General features: G+C 45.1%; 1 long non-coding RNA gene across 1 annotated transcript; it reads left to right on the forward strand.

Annotated features, from left to right (window-relative positions):
• The first annotated feature begins 929 nt into the window (after positions 1-929).
• LOC138985439 (uncharacterized) lies at positions 930-4834 on the forward strand. The gene is made up of 3 exons (XR_011462499.1): positions 930-1004; positions 2181-2308; positions 2415-4834. It is a non-coding gene; the product is annotated as an uncharacterized lncRNA (long non-coding RNA).
• The last annotated feature ends 5733 nt before the right edge of the window (positions 4835-10567 follow it).

Raw genomic sequence — 10567 nt, forward strand, 5'->3', positions numbered from 1 at the left:
TACCGGGTGAGGCAGGGAATACGACTTTATTTGGAGAGCCCGCTGACGCAGAAGATGGCAAATGAATGTCTCAAAACAACCATCTTGTTGAGGTCTGGATGCCAGGTTCTTTTATAGATCAGAGATTGGGGGAGGTGAGGAAACAAAGTAAAAAGGCCATTAGTCTTGCAAATATTTCCTAGAAGGGCAAGTGTCAGGCAGGGGATGTGTTAATGTCTTCCTTCCTACCACCTACATATGGACAGGGATCTGAACAAAGGCCCTTTAGTTTAACAGTCAGGCAGAGGGCCTATATTCTCTGAGGCAGGCCATTATGTATGATTATAACAATTGCAAGGAAAAGCAAGTCAAACAATTCCAACAGAGAGTCAGAATTGGTTCTTCTCTGCAAACAAAAGCATAGGTTGAAGAGGGTGGGGGGAGTCAATCAAACCCATTCCTTACCAGGATACTTTGGAAAAGGGGATGGCAACCCAATCCACTATTCTTGACTGGAGAATCGCATAGACAGAGGACCCTGGCGGGGCTATAGTCCATAGGATCGTGAAGAGTGGGACACGACTGAAGCGACTTAGCACGAACGCAACAGGATATTTAGAGCGCAGCCAACCTCAGGCGCGCAGATGGCGTTACAGAAAGTTGTGCATAGCGGTGTAACGCACAGGAGTCTCCTCCGTGACCTTGGCCAACTCGCAGAAACTATAAAATGGGAATAACCCTACTGGGTGATTGAAGAGCAAAGGAAATGATGTAAGTAAAAGTACTCTAAGAAGTAATAATGCTGGTTTCTTTGAACGGGAGTCCCCAGCAGCTGGGTTCCCACCAGCTGGGCGTTTTGCTCTTTCCTCTCTGGCTGCCGGAGGCGGCGGCCTTGGCTTGTCTCCATGGCAACCACTCCGCATCCCGATCTCCACCCCCTGTCCACCCCGGGGACCGGAAGCAACCGGTCTGGCGCTTCCCAGGCTTCTACCCCAAAACGCAGGGCAGTCTTTCCCAGGCCAGAGGTTAGAGTTGAGGTCTCTTCGCGCTTCGAGGGCTCGAGGAGAAGCGACCATCACCCAGGGGGCGGGAAAAGGTCTCCCGCGGGCCTTGGCGCCACCTTCAGACAGCCCCCCCCACCCCTCCCACCCGCTCTAACCAGTCACCCCCTCTTCATACCCTTCACAGCCCAGTATCCCTGGCTACTCCTTCACGCCGCGCTCGCTTCCCCGGGGGCCCCCACCACGTTCCCGCACCTCTGGGCCTCTCACCGCGCGTCCGCGCTCCCCCTCTTCTTGTCCTCCCCCGGCACCCCGGGGCGCCCGACCCCCGACCCCAAAGCTAGACCTCCTCTCATCACCCCCCGCGCGCTTACGCGCCTTCCCGCGCACCCCTTCCCCCTGAATCCCCCTCTTGTGACCTCACCGAGTCGATCCCCATCCAGGATGGGGGAGGAAGGTGTCCGGGGACCGTCGGGAGCCGGTTCATTAGAGGAGCTGTTTCCAAGAGAGAGTCAGTCCCTTTGAAAAAGATCCTCGGATCTGGGGCTTTGGGCGCAGCCTGCCCTCCAGGGACCAGGTGTAAGGTATAGTTCAGGCAGAAAAAGGGAAGACGACCTCAGCAGAAGTAGGTTACCTTTATTCAGGCAAGGAGGGGCGACAGTCGGCCTTAAGACCAGGCTGAGCACGGAGAGGGATCCGGGAGGCTCCATATTTATAGGGAGGTTTGTGTAAGCGATAAGGCAAACGTTAATCAGGCGGGATGTTTTGGGTATACTTTAGTTGAGATGGCATTAGTAGTTTGGCAGGGGGTGATAAGTCTTATGGCAGGTGTAGGGAGGGGGTGGAAGGTTTCCGGACAGGGGGTGATAAGTCTTCTGGGCAGGTGTAGGGGGTGGAAGGTTTCTGGACAGGGGGTCATAAGTCCCAGATAGATGCAACGGGCCTGGAGCATCAGCTGCTGCTGCTGCTAAGTCGCTTCAGTCGTGTCCCCGACTCTGTGCGACCCCATAGACGTCTGGCAGCCCACCAGGTTCCCCCGTCCCTGGGATTCTCCAGGCAAGAACACTGGAGTAGGTTACCATTTCCTTCTCCAATGCATGAAAGTGAAAAGTGAAAGTGCGGGACCTAAAGTTCTGTTTTGTTTTCTCCTAAGTTAGATGATTCAGCAAGGGCCTTTGAAACTGTTGTTTTCTTTTCTAGGCCCCAAAGACTCCTTCACCGGGTTCATTAGGGACCCTCGCACGGTGCTGAGGGTTTGGTTTCCTGGGTGGAACTGAGAGCAACTGTGAATCTGGCACAGATTCGGCTCCTAGTGCGGGAGACACGGGGTGCGTCCCAGGGGCCACGCCTTCGACTTCCAGAGGATGCTTTAAGCTTAAGGCCTTCCCCTAGATGGCTCCTGACACGTGGCCTGTAATGCCTCCTGTCGCTCAGGTCTTGACCCGATTCTGTTCCGGCCTAGTATCATCTGAGTCTGCTGCTCCTTCTCTTCGCCAGGACCCCGGCCACCGGCTCTGGACCCTGCAGCACCGCACAAAGTGTGGATGGCCTGAACTCAGACCCCACCCCTGCTCCTTTGCTTTGGTCTCTGTTATCTACTTGAACTTGCCCTGGCAGGTTCCTCATCTACCGCACGGAAATGAAAAGAACCTTACGGGTCTTTTGTGGGGATTTAAATACTGTAGTTATTGTTTAGTTGCTAAGTGGTTTCCGACTCTTTTGCAATCCCAAGAATGTAGCCCGCCAGGCTCCTCTGTCCAGGGGATTTTCCCGGCCAGAATACTGGAATGGGTTGCCATTTCATTCTCCAGGGGATCTTCCTAATGGAGGGATGGAACCCAGGTCTCCTGCATTGGTACTGGATTCTTTACCACCGAGTCACTGGGAATTTTAATGAACTGGTATTTGTTAAGATTTATTAGATGAGTGCTTGGCATCTAGTAAATTCTCTGAATGTCATTGTTACCCTTTGTGGTGGGGCATCTCACGGTGTAAGGTTGTATCATTTATTTGGTAACCTCCTTGTCTCTCTCCTGCTAGAGTATAAGCTTTATGTAGCCATACAACAGGCTTTGTTCAGGTGACTGCCATATCTTGAGTGCTTAGAAGAGTTTTCGGTGAAGTGGGGAAAAAATGGTAAAGAAAAATAGGGGCACATATAACATTTCTAATTAGTCATCAGTTACTAGTGATACATATACTAGAATACTACTAAGGAAAGTGTCTCCCCACCCTCTTCTGCTAACAAGCTAGTGATACTTGGAGTAATTGTTGCTCCGCATACATCACCATGTTGCCGGCAACCTTGTGATTTGATGCATTGTTTTCTGTAATTTATTTGATAATAAATTGTGAGATATTTTGCCACTCTTCCTTTGAAGAGTCAAGTCCTTGGGACATCTTTGAAGGAAATAATTTGAAAATTAGCATGTTTTTTGGAAAATAGGCTATTTTTCTGAAAATGTGCTTCCCAGCATTGTTTATAATAGTAAAAATTAGAAATAATCTACAATAAAGAGATTAAGTAAATAAGACATATTACAGATGAGCAGTAGATATGAACATGAAAATATGGAAATACATTAAGATGGAGGAATATGCTTTTTTCCTCTGAATGATTCCTTTAATGCCAAAGTAACATTGTTTTAAAAGTTAGTAACATTGAAAAAAAAAATCCATGCAAAGTAATCTCATGAGTCTATTCCTTTAGCAGGCTAAAAATAATTATTTGGCCCTTTGAGCCTGTCCCAGAGTCATAAATTTCCTCAGGCTTCCCTTATTTCTCTTCTCCAGGAGTTCCTTTGCAACCCTGACTGATCTCTTACTGTAATATGCAGTCAGCCTCCTGGGTATGATTTTCAGAATAAATTGCAAAGTATTCATGAAAGTGAATGCCTATGAGTCCTTTGATTCTCTTAAAGAAGGAAGTATTCTTTGAAAGCGTGGCTTCTGTTAAGATTAAGGATACTTTTGGTACAATCTTAACGTTTCTAATCTTTAGCTGTGATGTTCTGAAAAGCGTTTGTCTTGTTTCCACTTGTCTCTTGAATCATATTGACGGAGTGTCCGTAGGAGAGTTTCACCTCCTTGAAGATTAAAGCCTAGCGGTCCCGCGCTATTCCCAATCCAGATGTCTGCAAAATTGAGAGTCGTCAAAACTCCAGGGGACCCTGACTGCCTTGTGTTAATGAAGGCAGGCCTGTAATATGGCCTCCGGCCGCCACTGGAGCAGCTTCTCTGGGCCCTGAGCCGGCTCCGTGAGCTTTGCTGTCAGTGGCAGAGGCCCGAGGTGCGCAGCAAGGAGCAGATCCTGGAGCTGCTGGTCCTGGAGCAGTTCCTGGCCATCCTGCCCGAGGAGCTGCAGGCCGTGAGTAACGCCCAGAGAGCAGAGAGGATGCTGTGGAAATGCTGGAGGAGCTGGAGAAGGATCTCGATGGGGAGGCTGAACACGTGAGAAGGCGGCGGTGGGAGGGCGGAGCGAGGCGCAGTCAGAAGCCCGGCACTGAGGGCGAGCTCCCAGACCGTACGTACTCCACTCGGCACAAGTCGGGGTATAGTGTGGCGAACGGACACCCGGCTGTGCCCGAAATCAGGATGTGCCTCTACTTTTTTCCTTCCCCTTTCCGGTGTCCCAAGATAGTTTCTTCTGTTATTTTACCCTCAAGTCCCACCCCGATTCCCTTCTTCAGCCTCAGTAATACCAAACTGTTTCTAGGTCTTTTTTGGACAAAATGAGGACATGCTCGCAAAGAAACTACTAACTTGTGAAATCCCTCAGGAGATACCATGTCACCAACCCAAGCCCGCAGAAAAGCAGCTGCGGTGGGCGTTGAAGAGCCTGTGCTCCTTCAGATGAAATGGTGAGGGGGGTTGTGGCCCCATCATGTGATTAATTTATCATTCTAACTTCTGTTTATTGATACTTGTACTAAATCTTGCTTGTTGCTACCCACTGCCATATTGAATTCCTCTCCTTCAGTTGCTCCTCTGTTCTCCAATAATTTCTTGTCTTTTAGGCCTCTCTTTTCTTCCAGACTTTCCTTGGTCTCTAAAGGATCTTTTTATCCCTACTCACCATTCTACCTTTTGCACAGAGCTTTTCATCTTTATCACTGACTGCCTCATCAGTATGTAAATCTCTTTTGCCTTTGATCTTCTCAGTGTTTTCTGCCTTACCTTCTCCATCCTCTAAAATCTCAGGTGGCTCCATAGTAAAGAATCTGCCTCCCAATGCAGGAGATCTAAGAGACAGGGGTTCCATCCCTGGTCCGGGAAGATCCCCTGGAGAAGGAAATGGCTACCCACTCCAGTAGCCTTGCCTGGGAAATCCCATGGAGAGAGGAGCCTGGTGGGCTGCAGTCCTTGGGGGTCACAAAGAGTCAGATATGACTGAGCACGCATGCACGGTGCCATGCTCTACATTGATGTTATATTGCAAACATGCTCTCTCAAAAATAATCTATGCTCCATTCAGATCATTCTATTTCCTTTTCCTTCCCTCTGAACAAAGAAATGATTACATTTTCTTTTATGTGTACTATTTCAGATAGAGACACCAGAACTAAAAATGTGAAATCTGCTTTAAGACAAAAGACTTCAGGCAAAGAACTGCATTACAAAGTTTCTAACACTCTTCAAGTGAATGCTCCCCAGAATTTCACGTTTAGAAGAACATGTGAACAAGACAGAAAGTTTGAAAGAAGACAGGGAAACTGTCCTTGAAAAATACAACACAAGTGTGAGGAATGTGGCAAAGTCTTCAGTCAGAGCTCAGCCCTTAATCTACATCAGAGAATCTACAGTGGAGAGAAACCTTATACATGTGAAGTGTGTGCAACGTCTTTCAGCTGAAGTACAGTCCTGATTCAGCATCGAAGAATCCATACTGGGGAAAAACCCTTCAAATGTCATGAATGTGGGAAAGCCTTTAGTCAGAGCTCAGTCCTTAACATTATACATGTGACATGTGTGCAGAGTCTTTCAGCCAAAGTACAGTCCTAATTCAGCATCGAAGAATCCATACTGGGAAGAAACGCTTCAAATGTCATGAATGTGGAAATCCTTTAGTCAGAGCTCGAATCTTTTCAGACATAGGAAGAAACTTGCTGGAGAAAAAGTCCCATACGAGTTGTGAGGGAATCGAAGCATTTATTGAGAAATTTTTCTCTGAGGGAGAAGGCGCAAGGCACCTATACTCCTTTAGTATAAATCGGTAGTTTCGGTGGGCACTGGTTTCCGTTCCAAGGTTATTAAAGCCACAGGAGAGAATGTGGAATATTTTCTGCCAGCAATGTTTACTTCTCTGCTTTTCAGTACAGGGTCAATTCAGATGTTTGAGATTCTAAAGCTATAGAGTTCCATCCCTCAGTTCAGTTCAGTTCATTTGCTCAGTCGTGTCCAACTCTTTTTGGCCCCATGGACTACAGCATGCCAGGCTTCCCTGTCCATCACCAACTCCTGGAGTTTGCTCAGATTCATGTCCATCAAGCAGGTGATGCATCCAACCATCTCATCCTCTGTTCTCCCTTTCTCCTCCATCTCTAGTGCAGCTTTTGAAAAGATACTCTCAGTCACATTTGACTGTTTATATTATTAACCCAAATAATAAAATAGTATGTTCCTTTTTAGACAAGTACATTTTCCCTGCTGAGAAGGAATGTGTGAGTTTGCATATAAGTGGATATTCTCCATTTCATTACTTGAACACTGGAGTTGTTAGACCAAAGATTAAAAAGAATTTCCTGGCCGTCAGTGTTTAGGATTCACGTTTTCAGTGTCATGGGCCTGGCTTCAATCCTGATCAGGGAATTAAAATCCCACAAGCCACACTGTGCAGCCAAAATATAAAATAAATGTCCTATTTTATTTTCTGTTTTTGAGTTACTTAAACAGTCATGTCTGACTCTCTGCGACCCCATGGACTATAGCCTGCCAGGCTCGAGGAGACCAAAAAGAATATGTACCTCAAGACCTACGCTGAAATGTCCAGGGTCATTGTTAGGAAGCAGGTGAGTAAAGGGACTTTAATCATCTCTTAAGAAAATTCACAAGAACCTACAAACTGTTTTGTTTGCATTTTTTAAATTGAGGTATCAGTTCAATTCAGTTCAATCACTCAGTCGTGTCTGACTCTTAGCGACCCCATGAATCGCAGCACACCAGGCCTCCCTGTCCATTGCCAACTCCAGGAGTTCACTCAGACTCACGTCCATCGAGTCAGTGATGCCATCCAGCCATCTCATCCTCTGTCGTCCTCTTCTCCTCCTGCCCCCAATCCCTCCCAGCATCAGTCTTTTCCAATGAGTCAACTCTTCGCATGAGGTGGCCAAATTGAGGTATAGTTGATATATAAAGAGCCTACATACTGTTTATGATACTAAGGGGTGCTAATATGCTAATTTTTAATCAAGTTTAGCCCAAGTCATATTAATTCTCTGGTTAGATAAACTAGCACCTCCTACTTATTAGGAGACCTAATTAAGTACAAGATAACTCAGTATCCTGGAGAAGGCAGTGGCACCCCACTCCAGTACTCTTGCCTGGAAAATCCCATGGATGGAGGAGCCTGGTAGGCTGCAGTCCATGGGGTCACTAAGAGTTGGACACGACTGAACAACTTCACTTTCACTTTTCACTTTCATGCATTGGAGAAGGAAATGGCAACCCACTCCAGTGTTCTTGCCTGGAGAATCCCAGGGACGGTGGAGCCTGGTGGGCTGCCATCTATGGGGTCGCACAGAGTTGGACAGGACTGAAGCGACTTAGCAGCAGCAGCAGCAGCAGCAACTCAGTATCCAGTGACACCCTTCAAGGATTTGTTATTCTAAGATAATTCACATCACTGTTGGGTAGAGAAGTTCCAATTATTTACAATGGAGAGAATGTAATCTTGCAAAGTCTATGGCACAACCAAATGAAGAAGGACACTTCCCTCAGAATACATGATTAGAAAAAAATAATAGTGTAGAATTAAATATTTTTCTTGTGTAGAAAAAAATAATTATCTCCTTTACAATTTATATTGGAAATATCTCAGTGAAAGTATTAAGATAGCGCTACATGTCTTCAGGGAGTGACATAACCATAATGCTGCTGCTGCTGCTAAGTCGTATCAGTCGTGTCCGACTCTGCGCGACCCCATAGACGGAGTGTTCTAATAATGAACAGTTTTCTGTGTGTGCTTATATAAAGTTGATGATCACCTTAACATAAAAAAGAAAGATGAAGAAAAGACGGTCCCAACAAGGCTGACGTGCACACCTGGAAATGGGAACTGTTAACAGCTGATGGCTCTCCTGCAGAGTTCTTCATGACCTCTGTTCTTGCCTGAATCAGCTGTGAATGTGTTTCAGGCATCACAGGACAACCTTTTCTGGGCCCTTCTCATCATTCTTAGTAAGATGAGTTTCTAGACAATTTATCATGTTGTAAGACCTTGGATTTTGATATTCTTATACAAATGAGGAAATCACTAAAGTTCAATTTAAAGAGGCCATTGAGATATACCACATTTAATTCAATCAGAGTCTCTTGTTTAAATGACAGATATGGTTTTATATTATTATTCTGACAATATATAAGATAATGTCCCCCTTTCCAGGGATTCTTGATAGAATTCTATATATATTACAAGAATACATGGACTGGGACTTCCCTGATGGTCCAGTGGTTAAGAATCCACCTTCCAATGCAGAGGATGTGGGTTTAATCCCTGGTTGGGGAGCTACCAGTATCCCACATGCCACACGCTGCCAGGGCAACTAAGCCCATGTGCCACAGCTATGACCCAACACAGCCAAATATAAATAAATAGATTTTTTAAAAATATGTGGATTATTGTGTCTCCCATGGTGCCACAGTTACCAACTATGGAGACAACCATGAAAAATGAGTCTTTGGAAGGAGAAGGGAAGAGAGTGCTCATGGGGAACTTCTTTGTTCCTCATGAAGTATAAACGTTTCATTATCAGAAAATCCAGCCATGTTTAGTGCTTGGAGTAACTCTGGAAACAAATGTGGGAGTACCTGCTCTGCTTAGTTAGAACATTGATAAATAAGATTCTAAGGGAGAGGTGAATATAAATTTTAATTTTAGAATTTTCTGTTAGGGTCATACTTTGTAGCTCTAGTAAATATACATAAATACTGAGTTTGTATATTTTCATTAATTAAAAACATAGGAATCTTTTTATTTGGGTCTCATGCTTTTTGTAATTAAAGAGAGGAACAAGCCATCTATTAAAGCAGCAAAAGATATATATATTGTCAGTTACTGCTTAATCATAAAAAGTTTTTTGTGAATAGTACTCATAGGAAGTACTCATAGTACTCATAGAGTACTATGTGAATAAAAGGACAGAATCTAAACCAAGTATTCTGAGGGAAGTGTCCTTCTTCACTTAGTTATGCCATAAGCTTTGCAAGATTACCTTCTTTTCATTGTGAATAATATGAACTTTTCCACCAGAAAAGTAAAGTGAATCATATCCTCTTAGAATAATGAATCTTTAAAGGGTGTCACTGGGTTCTTTGAGTTATCTTGCTCCTATTTAGGTCTCCTAATAAGTAGGAGGTGCTAGTTTATCTAACCAGAGAATTAATATGACTTGAGCTAAATTTGATTTAAAAAATTACTAGCATCCCCATCAAACTGATTAATTCCCACAGATAGTAAGCACTCCAAAATGAAATTGGATGTTTTTAGAATAATTTCACTTCATCTGAGCCTTCATTATTATCTATAATCCTATGTTCCTCCTTCTCCTCTCCAATTCTCTTCAGTGACCAGCTCAGATGTTTGCCACTAACCTTGAAACCTTCTGTACCAGGAATGTTGGATACAAAATCCAGCAAATCTTTTGGTGGCTTAAACAAATTAGAGTCCGCAACCAGAAATCTGGAGGCAAGCTGCTGCTGGCTGTCAGTCAGCCACTGAACAATGACTTCTCTGGCTGCTGTCTCTGCACTTTGGCCTTTCCTTCATGTTTACTTTCTCAGATAAGAGGGAGTGCTGTCCCAGGTCTGGAGTGGCATCTGGAGTCAAGTCAGGGAGAAAGAGGAAAGGGTGCTCCACCCATTGCCATCTCCATTACTAGAAAAAAATTAGCTTTCTAAGAAGCCCCAACAAAATTCCACCTATGTTCCCCTGTTGCAAGTATGTCTGGTAAAGCAAGTATTTTCAACCCCTAGGGTTGAAGCTCCAATACTTTGGCCAACTGATGCAAAGAGGCAACTCATTGGAAAAGACCCTGAAGCTGGGAGAAGATAGAAGGCAGGAGGAGAAGGGGACTATAGAGGATGAGATGGATGGCATCACCAACTCAGTGGACATGAGTTTGAGCAAGCTCTGGGAGTTGATGATGGACAGGGAGGCCTGGCGGTTGCTGCAGTCCATGGGTAGCAGAGTCGGACAAGCGGGAAGATAGCATGGTAGCTGGGGATTGGGAACCAATTGTGTTGAAACAGTGTCCGCCATACTCCTCCTTGGCCACTTAACTTTTCCTGAGCACATGGCTATGATTTTGCCTTCTTCACTAAAAAAAAAAAAAAAAAAGTGAGGAGCCCATCAAGGTTGTCAGCTTAGCTGC

The sequence above is a fragment of the Bos mutus genome, chromosome 24 (genome assembly GCF_027580195.1).
Source record: "Bos mutus isolate GX-2022 chromosome 24, NWIPB_WYAK_1.1, whole genome shotgun sequence".
Lineage (NCBI taxonomy): Eukaryota > Metazoa > Chordata > Mammalia > Artiodactyla > Bovidae > Bos > Bos mutus.